Source organism: Pistacia vera, unplaced genomic scaffold, assembly GCF_008641045.1.
Source record: "Pistacia vera cultivar Batoury unplaced genomic scaffold, PisVer_v2 Contig1342, whole genome shotgun sequence".
Taxonomy (NCBI): domain Eukaryota; kingdom Viridiplantae; phylum Streptophyta; class Magnoliopsida; order Sapindales; family Anacardiaceae; genus Pistacia; species Pistacia vera.
Window position 1 is genome coordinate 108301 of NW_022195405.1, and position 8034 is coordinate 116334.

An 8034-nucleotide genomic window follows, 5' to 3' on the forward strand; every position below is an offset into this window, starting at 1 on the left:
AACTTCTACATGCCGTTGGGAGGGGTATTGTCTGGAACCTTTCAATGTCTACTTCCATAGACACTATGTAATCACTAGCATCAATTTCAGGAATCAAATGCGAAGCCCCTATAGCCGAAACAGGTTTGCATCCAAACCAACCAAAAAGTCCCAAAGAAGGTCCATCCACCTCTCTCCAAAACCGTGTCCCAAGATTTAAAATCTCATAACTGAGATATCCCAACTGAGTGCAAATCCAAGGATTCATCATGGGGAGGACATAAGGTACCTACAGGAAGTGCAACCATCTTTCTTGTCATAGGATTCATCACCACGAGTCCTCCTTTCTTCAGCCGATTATCAAGCAAAATTAGACCATTGCATGTAGCTCTAATCTCACCCAAACAACTTACTTTATACTCCTCTGACTTGCTCTTTCCTTCTTTAAAGTCCATGAACTGGATACAAAATTTGACACTGCTATTTTTTATGGGATGGTCAAAAATAGAGAAAGAGTTTTGCTGAAGTATTCGGGGAATAATTCTTTTAGAATAAGAGTCATATCACAATATTAAGATCCTTTTCTGAGGTTTCTTTATCCTCTAAAAGGAAATAATGTCTCAGTCTTTTCTATACAGTATAATATTGCAACTTGCAAGGAGAGACTACTACTTCAAATTCATAAATTGAAATATAGCAAAGATAGCTACCAAATTGCCAGGATTTTGAAAAAAGTTTGATTGTGTGTTCGATTGGAGGTCGTTTGGGATCGATTTTGAAGTGTTTGTACTTTGTATTGCTTTTGGGGTTGATTAAATATGAACGTGAGTGACTTCACCTGTTTAATTGGACTTCATAAATTATATTAATTAGACTCGTCGAATTAGGATGCTGCTTACAACTTTATTATTTAGTATAAGTCTTTTGTTTATTTTTATTATAAATTCTATATTTCATGTATGTTTTTTTTTTTTTTTTGGTTTTTTTTTTTGGGTAAGTAAGCTTTTATAGAAAGGGGAAAGAATGTACAAAAGGCCTAAAAGTCGGCCAACCTACCTCAGGACAAGCCCTAGGTTAGGAGCAAAAGAATGATACTATCTAAGTCTACCCTTAAAGTTCTCTTTTTCCCATTCCGCTTGTCAAAGGAATGGAACCAAGTAGAGATTAAAGAATACAATGAATCCCACCTATCACAGGACATGCCCTGGGTTAGGTTCAAAAGTATCAGAGCACAAAACCCATATGCATAAGCATTATCAAGAAGAATTCCATAAACATGGACATTAACAAGGTATGGACATTTAATGACACAAAGACAAAGCACTAGATCAACACCCCAAGTCTTCCAATTGTCAAAGTAGCCTCTTCTAGCACAATCACCCGCCGGGATGTCATATAACCAAATCCCCTTACACGACAAAAAACCCATCACATAAATACAAACCATATAATTACCTCCCATGGGATGTTTTAAAAATAGACATGGGGAGACCCCATTTCTCGGCAAGTCTTCTATTGTAGGTATTCTTTATGATCTTTCTAAGGTCCATAGCCCTCTCCCTCAGCACATTCTTGATGGAGTTGTAGAGAGTATGTGCATCTTTGCATTCCCCAACAAAAATTTGGCTATTCCTCTCTCTCCAAATAGAGTAAACGGTGGCTCGCAAACTTAGCTTCCCTAAAGAGTACTTTAGCTTTTTCTTCCTCCACCTACTAGCTATGTGCTTAACATAAAAATTCCAAGGCTGGGTGACATACCTAAGAGAAGAGAGCTCAAGGATTGGGTTCCAAATCCTTTGGGTGAAAGGACAAGCAAAAAAACGATGATCGATCGTTTCTTGCCCATGATTACAGAAACTACACGCATTGCTAGAAGCTATTCCATACCTCATCAGTTTGTCCCTGGTCTGAAGCCGATCCTTACATGCCATGAACATGATCACAGAGTGTCGTGGAATAGCTTTTGGGAACCATACAAGGTGATGCCACTCCACTTGGTGTTGGTGCACACGAGTAACCTCCCAAGCCGATTCAATAGAGAACTTATCGGATGCATTAGGCTTCAAAACAACCACGTCCTTGCCTTTCTTTGGATCAAAGTCGATAGAATCCTTCATGTCCATCAAAGCCCACGAATTAGTCATTGGCCATCTCCACTTTGTTCCATCCCAAATCTCACACACCTTAGCAAGATGATGTAGCCCCAAATCATACACAATGCGGCTGCCATATCTATCCTTGAAAAGGCCTCTTGGGTGCCAATTATCATGCCAAAGATAAGTTGCTTGACCATTTCCGATGATGACTTTGATGTGCTCTCTAGCTTCCATTCTAAGCTTCAAAATGCTCCTCCAAGCCCAAGAAGCATCCGAAGGTATAGAAATCTAGTAAAAGCTCTTCTTTCCAAGTAGGTTGCTTTGATCCACTCAGCCCATCCAAAGCCACTATGTTCCTGATTAAGATTCCAAACATGTCTCATCATGGCTGCCTTATTCCAATCCTTAGCTCTCACAATCCCCAACCCGCCTTCTTCAACAGGGACACAAACCTCTTCCCATGCAACTTTGGCCTTTAAGGGTTTCATGTCATTCCCAGACCATGGGAAAGCCCTTAACTTAGCATCAATTTCATTGAGGATCTTTGAAGGGAGCACGAAAATAGATGACTAATAAACTTGAATGCTTAAAAGAATGGTTTTAATGAGAGTTACCTGACCAGTGTAGGAGAGGAATTTGCTCCGCCAAGATTGAATGCGAGCCAAGATTTTGTCCACCAAAGGTTTACAATCAGCAAGGGAAAGCTTTTTGTAATGAGAGGGACACCCAAATACTTCGTTGGTAGCTTTCCTTCTTGATACCCAAGGATTGACAAAAGAGCTTGTTTGCTCACCTCACCCACCCCGGAGAAGAAAATGTTGCTTTTTGAGGGGTTTGCTTCTAACCCCGCCCAAAAAGTGAAACGATCCAATGCTATCTTGACAATGCCAAGAGAGTTTTCATCCGCATGGCAAAAGATCATTAAATCATCTGCAAAACAAAGATGGGTTAGGTTTAACTCTTTGCACCTCCAATTGTGCTTAAAAAGAGGTTCCTCCATTGCTCTATTTAGAAGTCTTGATAGCACCTCCATGGCAATCACAAAGAGATAGGGAGAGATAGGGCCTCCCTGTCTAAGCCCTCTAGAACCACTAAAGAATCTGGTTAATACCCCATTAACAGCTACAGAATATTTAGGAGTTTTGATGCACTCCTCCACCCACCCAATAAACTGAAAAGGAAACCTGAGGAGCTCTAGAGCTTTAATAATGAAATCCCATCTTACATAATCATAAGCTTTCATAAGGTCTACCTTGATTGCACATCTAGCCCCTTTGGCCCACTTCCTGTCATAGTGGTGGAGAAGTTCTTGGCTCAAAAGGATATTATCCTTAATTTTCGTTTTCCTTCTGAGCTTTTCTGGCCAGTTTAGTTGCTGCTTGAGTGGGGAGACGTTGTTATTTGGAGTGGTGAAAGTCTGGTCGGTTTGGGTGCGATTTTGTGGTGTTGGTTGGTGTTGGGAGTGTTGTTGGCCGGAGTTGGGCTTGCTTGGGCTAAGTTTCATCCTGCTGAGCTGAAGCTTTGTGGTTTTGTTTGGGAGAGTTGGACGTCCATGCTTGTTGTTGTTGCTAGGGGGTTGCTTTGGGGCTGGTCGTGCTGTCACCAGAGATTGTATTTCTGCTGCTGGAGTTTCGTTTTTCTTGCTGGTCGGAGCTTTGTAGCTGTGCTACCGGAGTTTGGTTCATCTTGTTGGCTGGAGCTTCTCTGGTGTGGCTGTCTTGGTTTCCTTTTCAAGAATGTGAGTGTGGTCGTTGGTTTGAATTCTTCCCCTTTTATCTTTGGCAAAATAAAAGAGAAAATGCTTTCTCTTCTCTCTAGGATTAGTGAGACAGCCCACCTTCCATCATTTTTCCCCTCCACCCACCTCTCCTCTCTCCACCTTCATCACCCATCCTCCACCTTTACCAGTAAACACCTCTTCCTCATCTAACCACCATCCTCCATCTTTTTCATTATTTATTTTTTTTTTTTTCGTTTTTCTGGTTTGTTTGTTGCTGCTTGAGTGGTGAGAGGTTGTTGCAACTATTTGGAGTGGGCGTGTTTTGGGGAGGAAAGTCTGGTTGGTTTGGGTGCGATTGTGTGGTGTAGGTTGGTTGTTGGGAGTGTTGTTGGCTGGATTTGGGCTTGCTTGGCCTGAGTTTCATCCTGCTGAGGTGAAGCTTTTTTGTTTTGTTTCGGAAAGTTGGACGTCCTTACTTGTTGTTGTTGCTGGGGTGTTGCTTTGGGGCTGGTTGTGCTTGTCACCGGAGCTTGTAGTTGTGCTGCTGGAGTTTGGTTTTTCTTGTTGGCCGGAGCTTGTAGCTGTGCTGCCGGAGTTTGGTTCATCTTGTTGGCTGGAGCATTTCTGGTGTGGCTGGTCCTTGTTTCCTTTTCAAGAATGTGAGTGTGGTTGATATTTTGAATTCTTTGCCCTTTTATCTTTGGCTAAGATTCTCCTTTTCTCCTATTGGCTTGGTGGATTTCGCTTTATCCATTTCCTTTGGACTGGTTAATAGCAAGTTCCATAAGTGATTTTCTTTCCACCTCACCTCTTCCTATTGGTTATTGTGATTGCTTTTATCCCTTATCTAACAAATCCCCACATCATCCTATCCTTACACTTGTCATGCCACCTCACTGCCTTGTCATCCCTCATCCCCTCATGTGTGCCATGTCATCAAGTGAAAAAAAAAAAAGAATTCAATTTTTTCTGCTACCTCTCCTGCTTGACACCCATGGGGGCCATTGAATGTGGGAAAAGCTGTGGTTTGAGTGAGCAGTATCCAAACATCGAAGAAAAGAAAACTGAAAGTGTTAGGAATGGTGCTTTGGTGCCTACTGGAGTCTTGAAAGGGGCCACCATTTCTAATAGAGAGTTTGTCCAAGTCAGGTTGGTGAAACCTATTAATGGAGGGAATTCCGAATTTGAAGAAGGTGAAATTATTTGGGTGGATAGAGGACCTGTTTGTGCTAAATCCAAGAGTGCTTTGGAGGGTACCCATGTTTCTTCTAGGCTTGGTGAAAATGGGCAGCACATAATCTGCAATGGTGTGGATAAGGGCCGTGAGGTTGTAAGGCCACCTACTGCTATAGAAAAATCAGGCTGGAATGATGCGCCATTGGTTAAAGGTGAGTTCCATCCGAAGCTAGGGAGCTGCTCTGATGGAAAGGGGAGATTTTATGAAAATATGGCAGCGAAGGTTGATGAGATTTCTAAGGATTACCCCCCTCTCCCAAGCAAAGTGGTGGATGGAGTGAATAGAATTGAAAAGCCAAATGGTTGTGGTGATCAAAAACAGGTGAAAAGGGAGGAAAAAGGAGCTTGGACAAGTGTTCTTGTCTCAAAGAGGCTGATATTTCCCTTGAATATGTCAAACCAAATATGAGAAAGGAAGGTGGTGAGTTTAGAATTTCAATCCCTACTGAAATTGCGGCTTTAGGAATAGACAAATGGAGTAATTGTCTAGTCGGGTTTTTCCTTGGGGAGAAATTACCGTTTTACCAAGTAAAGAGCTATGCTGATAGAAATTGGAGTCGCTTTGGAGCTGTGGGGGTCACTTCATATGGGCATGGGGGCTATTTGCTCATGTTCCCAGATGAGGTTACTAAAATGGATGTGCTAGAGGGTGGTACATGGTTCATAGGAGGGCAGCCATTCTTTTTGAAGTTATGGACTCCTAATTTGTCGTTGGGCATGAATGGGATTACTAGGGTACCCATATGGGCGAAATTCTATGGTATCCCTCTTGAGTTATGGACCCCCAAGGGTTTAAGTCATATAGCAAGTGTAATAGGCACCCCTCTTTATATGGACAATATTACCGAGTTGGGCGAAAGGCTTGAGTTTGCTAAAGTGTGCATTGAGATGGATTCTTCGGCCGAGGTTAAGGAGGAATTTGAGCTAGAGATGCCGAGTGGTGAGATTGCATTAGTTAAGGCGGAGTATGCATGGAAGCCATTTACTTGTGCTTGGTGCAAAACGTTCGGACATGTCCAAAGAAACTACCATTGGGCTCCTAAGGAAATTGAACCGTTGTTACCAAAAAAGCCGACTTCTCCTCATGTGCAAGAATGGATACCAGTTACTAGCAAGAAGAATATAAGTGTCCCTCGAGAAGTAAGTCAGCAAAGGGTAGAGGGAAAGAAGGAAGGTGAGGCCCCTAAACCTTGTGAGAGCGTGAACCAATTTGTGGTGCTATCCGAATAGCATAAGGAAAAGAGAGATGTTACAAATGGGGAGGAGAGGAAAAGCGGGAATGATATTGAGGAAGGGCTGGAAGGTGAAACAAAGTTGGGTAGTGCGGTTTTGGGGGAGGAAGCTGCAAATGCCAATGAGGATAGAGAGGAGAGAACTCCAACTACCAATGCTGTCTTCCTGAATACATTTGAGGATAGTAACATGGGAACTTGCTCTCCAATTTATCAACCGTTTGGGAAACTGGTATGCGTGGATGAAAAGGAAAGATTGAAGAAGGAAAAGGGAAGTCTTTCTAAGAGTAAAAGGAGGAAACTTGTGAAGGAGGCGAGAACTCCCCCGAAGCTACCTCATAGCAATGGTTAAAGTTGCCGCGTGGAATGCTAGGGGGCTCAATTCCCCAATTAAACAAAAAGAGGTAATGAATCTTATTAGTAGCAATAATTTAAGTTTATGTGCTGTTTTGGAGACTAGGGTTAGGGAGAATAATATGGACGTGGTTATGAAAATGATGTTCCGTAATTGGGCTATGGTTGAGAACTATTGTTTTTGTGAAAGGGGGAGAATTTGGGTGGGTTGGGATGGAGATATTTTGCTTGTGCAGGTTATCCAAACTTCGGCTCAAACAATTCTTTGTAAGATCAGAATTTTGAAAAATAATTCCATGCTCTTTTGTTCTATTGTCTATGGGATGAATAGTGTGGGGGAAAGGAAGGAGCTATGGAAGGAGCTTATCCACCATGCCAATGTTTGCCAACGTGAGCCATGGGTTATTATGGGCCACTTTAATGGGGTTAGATTTGCAGGGGAAAAGAAGGGAGGTTCTAATAAATGGAATTCGCAATGTGAAGAGTTTAATGACATGTGTAAGGAAGCTGATATTGATGATCTTAATGCCATTGGTTCATTCTTCACTTCGAATAACAGAGGAGAGGTCAATAGGAGGATTTGGTGTAAACTTGATCGGGCGATGTGTAATGAGCATTGGAGTAGCAGGTTTGCCAACTCCTTTGTGTCCTTCCTTACTCTGGGCATATCGGACCATTGTCCAATGTGGTTGATAGTGGGCTGAACTTTCAAGGTAAGAAATCCCCTTTCCAGTTTTTCAACTTTTGGGCAGAGCATGAGGACTTCTTACCAATCATGGAGAGAGTATGGAGTGTGGAGGTGGAGGGTAACCCCATGTACAGGCTGGTCTCTAAGCTAAAAGTGTTGAAGGTTGAGCTTAAGAGACTAAATAGAAAGGAGTTCTGGAACATTTCGGAAAGAGTGAAATTTGCAAGAGATGATCTAGCCAAGTCTAAGAAAGGCTTGTTGTGGATCCGGTTGATGGTGCTCTTTTGCAAGAGGAGAAACTTAAGGTGGAAAAGATGGTCAAGCTTTCAAAAGCCGAAGAATCATTAGCCAAGCAAAAGTCTAGGGTTAAATGGTTACGGGAAGGGGATGCTAACACTTCTTACTTCTTTAAATCGATTGCTGGATGGAGGAATAGAAATAAGATTGTGTCCTTGGAAATTGGGGAGGACTCAGTTACTAGTGATCAAGATAGAATCAAAGAGGAGTTTGTGTCTTTCTACTCAAATATTTTTGAAGATAAGTGTGCAGGTATTTCCTATGAGGGCATGGAGGAACTTATCACCCCTGTTATTTTGGAGGAGGAGGCCAACTCCATGATTAGTAAGGTTTCAAAAGAAGAGATTCAAGAGACCATGTTTGGAATGAGTAAAGACAAAGCACCGGGGCCAGATGGTTATGGAGCTTTTTTCTATAAAAAAGCTTGGGATA